This window comes from Orbicella faveolata, unplaced genomic scaffold, assembly GCF_042242905.1.
Source record: "Orbicella faveolata isolate gen_17 unplaced genomic scaffold, um_ofav_v1 contig_14, whole genome shotgun sequence".
NCBI lineage: Eukaryota > Metazoa > Cnidaria > Anthozoa > Scleractinia > Merulinidae > Orbicella > Orbicella faveolata.
The window spans coordinates 14,645,001-14,658,461 of NW_028301541.1; the positions used below are offsets into that span (position 1 = coordinate 14,645,001).

At 39.5% G+C, this 13,461-nt stretch overlaps 1 long non-coding RNA gene and 1 pseudogene across 2 annotated transcripts in view; both read right to left on the reverse strand.

Moving 5' to 3' along the window:
- LOC149114145 (uncharacterized) overlaps nt 1-989 on the reverse strand; it is a 15,205-nt pseudogene extending 14,216 nt beyond the window's left edge. Inside the window, exons 1-2 of the transcript XR_016206581.1 lie at nt 932-989; nt 709-779 (exon numbers count right to left, since the gene is read on the reverse strand). The product of XR_016206581.1 is annotated as an uncharacterized LOC149114145 (transcript). The remainder of the gene's footprint in view (nt 1-708; nt 780-931) is intronic.
- The window catches only part of LOC149114133 (uncharacterized), a 477,513-nt gene that overhangs the window by 253,973 nt on the left and 210,079 nt on the right, over nt 1-13,461 (reverse strand). The window lies entirely within an intron of this gene.

The following is a 13,461-nucleotide window of genomic DNA, read 5'->3' on the forward strand; positions in this document are numbered from 1 at the left end:
TGTAAGATCAAGAAACTAACTTTCACGCCGGGGTTTTAACAAGCTTGGACTTATAATTGACCGTGTAAGTTGAAAGGGAATACTGCATGTAGTTATCTGGCTTTCTCTGTCGAGTTTGATAACAAGGGTTCGAGTAAATTCGCCGATTTTAGCAAAGAGATTTGACATAACTCTCTTGGTCACAAATAAAGAATTGAAACAATAATCTTTCGCGTGTTGTTACACGTCCGATACACAGCGAGTAACTCATGTTCCGATTTCTCTCAGTGCTTCCAGAAAAAACGGGCCAAGCTGTAGAAAGTGAAATATTATTGTTTTATTGTATGGAATCATGTTAAGGAGAAGAAGGTGAAAATTGCTGGGTCATGTACTAAGAATGGAGCACACAGCACATGCAAGAACACGTCCGATACACTGAGAGTAATTCATGCTCTGATGAAGGGGAATGACATGAAGAGTGCCGTTATTTGCTGGGGGAGTGCCACAGGATTGACCCAAGACAGGTCGATCTGGCAGGAACTTCCTTGACGCCTTGTGTGCCACTATGACATAGCGGGATTGAGTGATGAAATCATGTACGGTCAAACATGTTTCTTGGTTACTGAGTATGATATATTTTTCTTTGGTACAAAGTAATTAAAAAAACTGAGATATTTCAGATTTATTCTACTGACGACTTGGTGTGAATCAAACAAAAGTTCTACTCACCAGTTTCTTGTCGTAGTGTGGTATCTAAAAGAATGCAAACGAGACCTCTGTCATCAACAGGAACTTTGTCTCTAAAAACAAGACAAAAATATGAGCACGGATCTATCCCCGGCTTTCATATATTACTTAACTAACAAACACACCTAAATCTGAAAAAAAGAACACTGAACAGCGCAAATAAAATTTGACATCGAATTGACTGCTTAACCAAATGTATCATTACATGTTTAGTTCGCCAAGGAAAACTTCACATCATCAGCCTATTGTCAATGTTGTCTGGTTAATACAGTGTATTTATTATATGGCTGTGTCTCACAAGGACTGGGAACTACCAAATTCACGAATTTGATTGGTTGAGACCGATATTCACCGCGGTCTAGATTTTCCCTTGTCAAACTCATAATTCATCAAGTTAAAACAAAGAAAGGAGGTTTGGATACTCGGTCTTAGTTAGCATAGATTTTGACGATTTTACTTCTCCGTTTACTCCGTAGTTTTTGTTTCGATTGAGAAGATACATCTAATTCTCGAGACAGTGTTTCATCGGCTATCCAAACACCGAATTTCGTCAAAAATACTCCGCTGCGCGTCGTATTTTCAACTCTCTTCTCGGTGTTTGGATATCCTGATGAAACACTGTCTCGAGTGTTTGATATATCACATTTTTAGTGGCATCTAGAGCGGTTGCAATACAAAAATATTGACTATTTTCCTCTAAAAATATATTGGAATTGCCAAAAAGCCTGACGAGAAAAAAAAAGTAAAGAGGACGAGGAAACTTTCAGTTCTGCTCATCGCTGTTCGCAAGCAAAATCTCAGCAAGTACAAAGACTTTACTTAAGACAGTCGAAAGCTTGTGTTTTTTTTTTTTACTCGTTTCAGCCAGAGATCGTGTTAAAATTTTTACTACTCTTTTTTGTTTGTTTGTTTGTTTGTTTTTTTGTTTGCCACATAATAAACATCTTATTAACCGAGCTTAGCCAGCTTAGTGAGTACAGACTAGAACCTCACTGCGTTCGGTCTGCACTCACGACCTTGGTCAAGATTCTCCCATACAGACCTCAATTCCAATTTTTATAAATTTATTTTCCTACATAACAGGTTTGTACTGTTTATGTGTCATATCAACACCAAAGTTATTTAAATTAGCGGATTTAAAGTGCCACTTAGGATCAAATTAAAAGCAATCGCTGTAGAGTCGCTGTACTTACCGTTGTACGGAAAGTCCAAATCGAAATGAAATGCAAATTAATCAGCATGAGCCAGCTAAATAGGACAAAAAAACTTTCGAAATCGCAATGACGCCTGCAATTACCCGTCTCAGAGTTTCCAACCCTGCGAATAGCTTTCAATTTCGAATGAATGTTTCAGGATAAAAACAGCCAATCTACCAAGGTTGTACATGTTATGCTCAAAGAAAGTACTAGCAAAAGTGTACTTCTGACGCATCGACTGAGGCGACGATGTTACAGAAAGAAGCAGGCTAACGAGTTTGCTAGTTTGTTTACTATTAAAGACGATGACGAATGCAGGAAATGAAAATCAAAGAAATTGTTGATAGATAAATTTAGTTAATACTGAAATGCTTCCTTCGTTTTCTTTAAGAAGACAAATTCTAACTTAACGAACTTTGAACTAGGCTACTTTAGCTACCACCTTTTATGAGAGGAAACTCGGAATGAACAAATTAAATATGAGTCAATTGAATGACCCAGCCGAGATTTTCAATTATATGCTAACTTTACTCATTGACCCTGATCTTTGGACGACGGACGAGTGACTACGAACTAAGAAAAAGGAAGCTTGGGGCTATAAAAATACCCATTTTTGTAAGAGGGCGCCAGCTGGCAAGAGAATAGAAATTGGAGTTAGGCAAAGGGGGCAAGCAAGGGATTTTTTCCTGTTCATTTCATATATTTGTTACCTAATCAATTTTTTTTTTTTTTTTTTTTTTTTATGTGTGTGTGTTTTTGTTTAATTTTGTTTTGCTGTATGCCCGGAAAAAACCCTTGGGTACTAAAAGTCGCTGTGCTAACCGCAACCGCCAGGGGGGGATCTAGGTTATTCCTGTGGCTTGTACTTGCTGATTAGATACATTTTGTATGGTTGTATTAAACATTTCCCTTCAACACCTCATCTGATCAATCCTCCCACTCCCCCCTCCCCCCTCCCTCTCACTGACCGCTAAGTCTTGCAAACACGCCCTAAAGTGTTCTAGTACATGAAAATTTGGGAGATGTTTTCGTCACCTGAATAATTATTAGAAGGGAATTTTGTGAGAAGGAAGTGAGAAGCAGAAGTTGTGACATTTCACTGCCGCTGCCCATATCAACTTTCGGCATTGTCATGTGTTCTTTAAGGATTTTGTGTGACAACCTTTTTCGTACAGCTGTGAATTCAATAACGAGGTTCTCATTTGATCATAGTAACATAATCCTCCCAATAACTGAGGACTTGAACTTACGTAATCGTCACCGTACTTCATTCGTATTGGCAATTAGGGCCCGTTTTGTTATTGCCAAATTCAAAATCAGTGTTACATCGGAAGGAGCGGCTAAAATCCAAGATCTAATGCAGAGAGGGAAAAACAGAGTTTTTAAAGCTGCTAACTGGATTTTGCAGGGAATGAATGTGAATTTTTGATAAAGAGATATGTTTGTTAGGCATGATTATTTCTAAATCCCAAATCATAGCAAATATGCCGCTTACGTCGTTAACTTGTTGTAATATATTTCTGGAGTCGATCTCAGTTCTCGACCTAAAATATTAATTTGTCCGAGTAATATATCATGTTTATATTACTAGCTAGTGTATAATTCTATAGGAATGCTTAGTCTAATACCACTTGGTCTCTTGTTTAACGGCCTTTCTATTGGTATCAATCTGTGAGTCTTTTTAGACCGCTTTTTCCGCTTTCGCTGTTATCATAAAACAACAGCATTGAGTGGAAAAGAAGATTTACAAACCAATTCTGGCGAATACTAACTACAACAAGTTCAAATAACACTGTTCCTCCAACAAAAGTAACTGAGCTTCAACACGCATATGTACCATGTTTCTATCTCAACAGCTATACGGAAAATAATGTTGCTTGGCAGGTGCACGAGGTCAGGAATCCGACATGGTCGAATATATCATAAAAAAAAAAAACAACAGTTAACCTTTGTTTTCTAATGCCTCTACTCTCTATTTGTAGACGTACGGCAGAAATTGAATGAAGTCAAATCCGCGGTAGTCCTATGTTGTACTCAACAAACCATCAACCGTCACGTGAACCACACGAAATTGTCTCGTGATAGTAAACTTTGGTAAAACCATTGGATTCAAAGCTCCGTTGAACACACTGTCGTTGTAAGGTAATCATCTTGAACGCTTGTTTCACTGAAAGTACTCCTTTTCTACAAAGAACTCCAAATCTCGCTCTCAAAGTCTTTCATTACCACTGACTTGTTGAGGTTGTTCACCTCCTTTGTTTGGTCAAAGGTTGCAGACGAATTTCTGAAGACAGGGCCGAAGTTGCATCTGTGGCCAGAAAGCGCCTCCGAGTCGGTCACCTTTATCACGGGGCTGTGATTTTTGTCTTCTTAGCATGGTATTGTTGACGAAGTGCGTTTGTTTATTAACGCCAACTTCTCCACAATTACGTAAACGGCATCCTTTGTGAATGGCATCCTTTGAACAGGCAATTGAAGGTGAACCCCGGGAACGTGGCCTTGTAGAGTTCATTGAGGCTAAAAAACCCAAGAGTTTGCGAAAGTGGCCTTTCATAATGTTTTGCGGCGTAGCACTGTTTCGTAGCACTGACTGACTGACTCACGAAAGTTAGACATTGTGTTTTCCAGCAGCGTGTCTTCGAACGTGACTCGAAAAAGCTGTTATCCTTCTTGTCATCGCGTCAAATGTTGATGGATAACTGGAAGAGTACAAGGAACGATTTGATCAAGAGCTCGAAGAGCGTCTGCGCTGGAGGCGACAGGTTATAAAATATGCGATTGTTTTGGTATTCCCGTTGTAAAGAGTTTTAAGGAAAGTTAACGTTATGCCTAATAGTGTCCGCGAGAATGCCCAAAGACATCATGGGTAGTGGTCCCAGTGGTGACTGACTATTTCTTGAGCGAAGTTCGTGTCTAAGAACGTGACTCAAAAAAGCTGTTATCTTTCTTGTCATCGCGTCAAATGTTGATGGATAATAACTAGAAGAGTAATAAAGCAGTTTCACCCACGTGGCCAGCAGCCACGTGAATTTGTTGGACCAAAAGAAGGTGTTTACATAAGAAAAGAGTTCAACTCTCACAGGATTTGTTTGGTACAATGGCTGCCGTTTCATTGTTTTAGAACACCAATATGGCTGCAGTAACGTCATATAGTACAAGGAAAGATCTCGTCAAGGGCTTGAAGAGCGTCTACGCTAGAGGCTACGGATTATAAAATATGTAATTGTTTTGGCACTCCCGTTAACCTTATTATAAAGTGTTTGAAATCCCAATAGTGTCCTTGAGACTGCCCAAAAGCATTATGGGTAGTGCTGGTCCACTGATACTTGAGCGAAGTTCTAGATGTCTTAATGCGCTGCAATGAGAAATTTTAAATAGCCTATTTATCGAGAATGGGGAAAAGGAAGGAATTTTTACCGACGTGATTCAATGTTGATGCGGATACTCACGCTTACCCTTGACCTGTACCTTTTATCTTGTTGTGTAATCTGTTATGAAATGAATCCGGAGCACAGACATCAGAACACGTTGTACCTAGAACACGTGACTGTGCAGACTGATTAAAATGCACTAGTTCTTTAATCCTACTTTGGAGTGGAATTCATGCCCAAAAAACAAAAAACGAAAAAAACGAACAGGGGAAAGTGGTTTTACCCGACCATTGTATTTTGTCGCAAGCTACGGCCTTGCTGGAATACATGCCACAACACGCAAGTATGTACAGCGATAACGTGGTAACGTGGATTAACATACCTTATTATATGAGGTAAGGGTTGACGAGTTCATAGGTCGAATCAACGATCGAATTTTCAAGATATTTCAATCGGACCTTCTGTACAGTGGGGGAGGCGTTATGGACGCAGTCTCAGGTTTTCAATGTCGTTATTTTGAAAATGAACGTTTGTATTGCTAGCACTTTCAGTAACTGTTCATTCATAATCTCCTGCCGGAAATTTTGATGTGTAAGTCGCAGACGACCAAGAGAAAGGTCTCGGATGGTGTTTGACTTAAGTCGTACATATTTTAACCATTACTTCGCGCCGGATCACGTTAGTGGTCAAGTTCTTCCAAACAATGCTATAAAATTAGCTTGAGGCGAGCCGGAATGTGGCTAATGGGATTTAGAGGATGAATGTGGCTTTCTGACATGGATTAATTGGACGGTGTAATTTGGTAAATTTTTCGTTATAAAATCATTGCAGATTAACTCCTTATCTCTGCGATGGACGAAATCAACCCGTGGTTTGATTAGTCTGTCCGCAGACCCTCTATTTTGTCTTCAGTTCGAGGAAAACGCGAGCAACAGTATTGACCGCAGGGGATTTGGAACAGCCCGAACGCAAGAGGGTGGCCCTGGAGAAAGACCTGCGTGTGCATGATTTTCGCAATTGTCCTTTGATTCAACGTCTTCCCCAAAGAACGTAACTACAGTAAAAACCCGCGTGTAAGAACCTAGGGATTTAAGAACCTCCAGGCAGAAATTTGCCTTTTTAATACCTCAAAATGAGAACCTGTCTAGCCAAACAAATTCCAACAGGTTCTTATATGTGGGGTTTAACTATTTGATTTATATATTTTTTTTTTTTACCAAAAACCAAAAAGGTGATCGAGAGTTTAGAAAACTGAATTGTTAAATGAAACTCAAAATGCACAATGTATGTTAAATTTGAACTGTTATTATTTCCATATTGACAGTTCTTGATGGAAAGATACACTTTATATACAGTACTGTATCATTGATCAATTAATGTTGTTGGACTTTTGGCGACATGGGTACATTAATAAATATTTATAATGAAGAACAGACCAGATTTTATACTATTTTCTGATAATCAACAATAATGCCTACTCTGTAGAAATCAAGAACCTAATGAAGAACCTACTTAGCCTAAACTGTCAATAAGTACCCCATAATACAAGAACCTCTTTTGCCAAACTCTGAAAAAAGTAGGTTCTTACACGCGGGTATTTACTGTAGTACAGTCCACTTGCTTTATTTTTTGTTGTCTTTGTTGCAATAAATTTAAAATAACTCAAGATGACAGGTCCAAGATGGCGGCAGTCAAGTTTTGGTTTTCCTCTGATATGGGAAAAGGGCGGGGGGGGGGGGGGGGGGAGGGAGGGAGGGTGGAGCTGGGGCATTCTGAGCATGCACGTGCAAGATGCCTTGGATTCGCTTCTCCCACCTGGGCTTAGCCCCTATATATGCAGCTGGAAGGAAAGAGTTCAGGGACTGACAGAAGCTCGCAATGCCGATATTATGATGTTGCTTAATATCTGTCAACAAAAGCAATAGACATCAGAATTTTATCAAACATGCATGTTGCTATTAACGTTTTGTAGGTCTATATTTTAATGCGATGGGTGTATTCATTAAAGACAGTTTTTTGCAAAAAAAAAAAAATCAAATAAATTACATCTAACAAAGTCACATACATAAGGTCATAATCGCACACAAATTATTCGTAGTAGAATTCATTAGATCTGCATCATCCTGTGTCAAGGTGCCTATAGCTTTAGTGGTTTCAGAAGTTACAAAAAGCTAGCCAAGCCCTTTCACAGAAGGTTCAAAATCCCTGGTCTCCCTAGCGTGTGTTCACGGTGGCTCGATTGGGGTTTATAAACGACAGAAAAGTTTGTATAACAAAACAACTCGCTGCGAAAGGGGATAAATGAAGAGAGACGAATAAAGCTCTTTGACCTTAAAAAAGTACAGATTTGAAAGATTTTTTTAACTAAAAGTCCATTTACCGGATGAATGTGATTTTCGGATAAGACTTATGATTCGAACTACGTAATCATGAAATCATAGAAGATCAGCTGGTTACAATCAATTTACTATGGTTCGACTCCCACAGATGTGAATCATATCTTGAAGAAAACTACTCTAGCAATGAAATATCAAGTCTGTTACAACTTGGTTTCCTGTTGGAGGGGCTAAATGCTTTACATACATGTATATTTTACACACGAGATCAGTTCTCTCCGAAGATTAATTTTAATAATTAAAACTGCAATACCATTCCCTAAGGTGGGAGATTTACAAATAGATTCTGCCAGGATCAACTAAGGGAAAAGAAATCCAGTGTAAACAGCGTCTTAAATACGTGACCTTTTATTTACAAATACCCGCAAATACAAATATTTATTTGATTTGCAATGAGTGAAATATGTGGTGAAGATGAACTGAGTTCGAAGTTACACAGCCTGATATGTTCTACTCGTTGTAATACAAAGAGTACCTACATCTAGTACTCCTATCTACTGCTATCTCTAATGTTTAAACATCTTTCAAGGGAGGCACAATTTAAATGAGGTCGAATCGACTGTCCTCAGAGCTTGGCAAGGCATCCACCTTCATGCGTTAACCAAACGAATTTGTCTTGCGTTAGGAATCTTTGGGAAGGCCATGCACGCAAGTCAAAGCTCAGTTGAACACAGTGTCGTCGTAAGGTAACCATCTTGGACGCTTGTTTCATTGAAGATACTTCTGCTTTGCAAAGAACTCCAAGCCTTTCTTATATCTTCGTTCTCAAAGTCCTCCATTACAACCCACTTGTCGAGGTTCACATTAACAACCATTCTTCTTTCAAACGCTGCCGAAGGATTGGTTAAGACAGGGCTACGTTTGCGGCGAGAAAGTGCCTTCGATGTGGACATCTTTCTGTCTATTACAACAGGCTGTGACTGTCTTCTAGACTTTCTTGGAAGGGTACTGTTAAGAAAGTGAACTTGTTTGTCAAGGCTTCCATCCCCATTGTTTAACGGTAAATTATTTACTTGGCGAACAGCATCTCGTGCACAGGCAATTGAAGCTGAGCGAGGCCTCCTGTGGTTGTCTGTAGTCTTAGAAGATGAAAATGCAAAAAGTTTGTGAAGATCCCCTCTCATAATGTACAGTGCACTGTTGGGCTCCGATTGAAGATACTGATTTACACATAGAAACAGATCGATCGTGTTTTAGCTGCACATCTTCGCACGTGACTTCACAGCTATATTGCCCTACTTGTCCTCTCGTCAGAAAGAATTGCCTGTCCTGGGTGGTCTCAACACTCGAGCGTTTTTAAAAGGACAGTGTAAAGCTAAACTGGGATTTCGCGAGGGGTAGGAGCGGGATTAAAAGCAAATAAAACCTCTTTGAGAGAGGCAAGATGTTCATAAACATTGCTGATGGACGATAATTGCATTCTTGACCTTCAGCTTTGTTTTCTCCGTGACATTGAACTAGATAATAGTTGAAACGCTTTTCGGAAACTGAGCTAGGCCTCCCATGGTTGTCTGTGGTCTTTGAAGTGCAAAAAGCAAGTCGTTTGTGAAGTTCCCCTCTCATAACGTTCCACGCCGGTCCACTGCTGGGCTCCAACAGAAGATACTAATTTAAGTAGAGACCTCTTCATGTTTTCAGCTGCACGTCTTCGCACGTGACTTGACTACATCACCCCACGCCCTCTTGTCATCCCGTCAGACAGAATTTCGGGCCTAAAAGCCGCAGCCAATTATAACCATTGGAACATGAGGCCCGCGTGGTCTCAAAACTTAAGCATTTAATTATTTACTTTGCAAACAAGGTCTCGTGCACAGACAATTGAAGCTGAGCGGGGCCTCCTGTTGTTATCTGTGGTCTTTGATCATTGAACATGAAGTTAAGAAAGAGAAAAGTTTGTGAAAATACTCTCTCGTGATGCTTCACTTAGTGCGCTGTTTGGCTACGGCAAAAGATACTGATCGACACAAAGAAAGAGATCGTCTTTTTAGCTGTACATCTTCCTACACGTGATTTAACATTACCCTTCTTGTCATCTCGTCAAACAGAATTTCCTAGTCGCGTGCATAAAACAACTACCAATTGGAACTTTTCGATAGGGAGGTTTGGGGGTCTCAAAACTTGAACGTTTTAAGGAAAAGTGTAAAGCTAACTTGGGATTTCACGTAGGGTAGGAGTTAAAAGCAAAACAAAACAATTCCTCTATGCTAGGAGAGTTTAAAAAGTTATCCGAGAGAAGCAAGGTATTCACAAACACTGCAGACGGCGGATAATTGCATTCTTGACCTTCAGCTTTTATTTTTCTCCGTCATATTGAAGTAAATATTATTTGAAACCCCCTTCAGAAATTCTGTTTGTTCTCAGTTTGTTCTCAGTTTGCTCTCTGTCGTCTCAGCTCATATCGTTCTTTTGCATTATGCATATGAACATAGGTGACAGTTTATGTGCTTGCTGGTTTTAAGCTGCTGCTGTTCCTTCATTTTAATATTTTTTTTTTTATAAGTCGCGTTGACATTTTGTAATGAATTCTTCAAGGTGTTGAATCCCTTCCAGCCGCTTAATAGGATTTTCTTTTATTTTTCTCTTTTCAATTAGCTCATAGTTTCCTTTTATGTTTGGCCTTTAGAAACGTTGCCTTTAGAAAGATCATGCAAGATAATTACGTCGGTGGTTCTTCAGGAAGCACACAACACACGGAGGATGATTTGGCTCGGATCTTTCAAGAAATCGTCTTAAGTATGCAGTGGGGTCTATCAAGTGGTCGTGAAACGTAAATATGTACAGCCATAATGTGGACTAACATACATGTCTCATTAACTATGAGCAGGAGCCCATTAATGGCGTCTGCTTTGTTGTAAAAGTTGATAAGTTCATAGGTCGAATCAACTACCGTCTCAAATATTCGAGATATTTTAATCGGACCTTCTGTACAGTGTAGGATGGGGGTGTGGACGCGACCCCTTGAAGTTTTTCGTTAGTTTGAAAATGGACGTAAGTAATGCTAGCACTTTCAGTTACTGCTCCTACATCAGACCCGTTAGTTGATCTGACAGTTGCTTCTTTAGGCAATTCGGCATATTACTAAGGCCACATTTTGACGACCGACCTAAAAGTTTTTGTTTTTGCTGTAAGTTTTTTACACAGTTATTCCTTTTTGGTTTTTGTTCTAGTTTTCAGTCTTTTACAAAGCGTTGCATCATTAGTACCCTTATCAGCTGCCGTATTAAAATTTTTGAGTAATTCCCCAATAATGTGCATGTAATTTATTTTCTGACCTCGGTATTCGACTTCAAAGAAAAGAGCGATCCATATTTTACTTTTCTCTTCACGCCAGTTCACGTTAGTGGTCAAGTATTTGCAAACTTGTTTGCTATTGGCTTGAGCCGGGTAAATGTGGCTAATCGGATTTAGTTAGAAGATGTGGCTTTCAGACATGGAATATTTTGAAAATTTTTGCATTGTAAAAACATTCCAGGTACGTTAATAACTCCTTGTCTTTGCAATGAACGAAATCAAGCCGTGGTTCGATTAGTCTGTCCGCAGACCTGCTCAATATTTTGTATTGAATTCGAGGAGAACGCAAGCAACAGTATTAACCATGTTAACCGCAAGGGATTTGGAAAAGCCCGAACGCAAATAACGGGGTGGCCCTAAGGGAAGATATGTGTATTATTAGTTTTCTCAATTGTCCTTGGACTTTAGGGAACTTAAGCAAACCACGATGATGACGGCAACGAGAACGTCGCCAAACAAAAGGTTTAATGAGCGAAACAGTAGCTGTGCACGTGCGTTCTAAATCTTTGTACATTTCTTTTCCATCCTCTGCAAACAACAACGTGAAATGACCAATTTCTGCGCCGTTTACGGAACTTGGACGACGACGGCTAATTTTTCGTATTTCCATTTGGAATTGAACGCATCGTCCTCGGCGTCGTCGTCGTCGTTGTTTAACAGTCCTTTTTAACTCAAGATGACGGATCCAAGATAGCGGTAGTCAAGTTATACCATACGTGTATGTGGATTTCTTCTGATATGGAGAGCATTCTGAGCATGCTTCTGCAAGATACCTTGAGATCGCTTCTTCCGCCCGGGTTCAGTCCCTATATAGAGCGGGAAGGAAAGAGTTCAGGGACTGGATTAAGATGAAAGAAGTTATCACAATGTTGCTTAATATTTGTCAGTCGACAGAAGTTTGTAGACATCGGTATTTTGTCAAACAGCCAGTAGTTCTATATTTAAATGTAGTCGGTATATAAAAGACAGTTTTTGCAAATAAATTCAATCCAATAACGTATAATAAAGTCACAAAAGGTCACAATAATCCAAAGTATTCGTAAGTAGTAGAAGTCATGTCTCTATCATCCAGTATTAATTTCGTGGCCATAGCTTTAGTGGTTTCAGAAGTTAAAAAAAAAAGCAAAGCCCTTTCACAGCAAGTCCAAAAGCCCTGTAGCGTGTTCACTGCTCCCCTGATTAGGATTTTCAAACGACAGAGAATTTTACACTATAAAACAACCCGTTGCAAAAGGAGACGGCAATGAGATTGCGGTTTTAAAACGTCAATAGCCGCCTTTTCATCAAGTGAACACTCTCAATTGCGTTTAACTGTCACTTCCGACCCTCAGAAGGGCCAGACGACTAGAACTGTTTGACCTGAAAAAATGTGTAGATTTCAATGGTTTTTGGACACTTGCGGGGTTTTGCTCATTGAAACTATGTTTATCTATCCAGTTAGAGTTGAATGAACGTGGGTTTATCCGACTTACCGGATGAATGTGATTTTCGGATAAGACCAATCATTGTAATTATTTAATCGTGAAATAATAGCCGGATCAGCTGGTCATAATATCTTTACTTTGGTTCGACTCTTTTCTATGTGAATAACAACCTGAAGAAAACTACCCCATTAATGGAAAGTCAAGTCACTTGGTCCTGTTGAATGGGCTAATTTATATAGATTTACACACAAGACTCTCTCCGACAATTAATGTCAATAAAACTGAGATTTACAAGCTGATTCTGTGAAGGTATGTCAACTAAAGGAAAGGAAATCCAGTGAAAACAATTTCTTGAATACATGACCTTTTATTTACAAATACCCGCAAATACATTTGCAATGCGTAAAATATGTCCTCAAGATGAGGCTGGTTCGAAAATACGAAGGTCTGATATGTTCATCGCGTTGGAATACAAACAGTACCTAGCACTCCTGTCTTCTATCTCTAATGTCTTAACATCTTTCAAGATATCAGGCATGCACAAATTAAATGAGGTCAAATCGACTGTCCTGTGTTAGTCTTTATAAGCAAACGAACTTCACAAGACATCAACCTTTATGCCTGTACGAAACGAATTTGTCTCGCATTAGGAATCGTTGGGAAGACCATGCAACTCAAAGCTCAGTTGAACACAGTGTCGTCGTAAGGTAACCATCTTGGACACTTGTTTCATTGAAGATACTTCTACTTTGCAAAGAACTCCAAGCCTTTCTTATGTCTTCGTTCTCAAAGTCCTCCATTATAACCGACTTGTCGAGGTTCACATTAACAACCATTCTTCTTTCAAACGCTGCCGAAGGATTGTTTAAGACAGGGCTACGTTTGCGGCGAGAAAGTGCTTTCGATGTGGACATCTTTCTGTCTATTACCACAGGCTGTGACTGTCTTCTAGACTTTCTTGGGAGGGTACTGTTAAGAAAGTGAACTTGTTTGTCAAGGGTACCATCCCCGTTATGTAACGGCAAATTATTTACTTGGCGAACAGCATCTCGTGCAC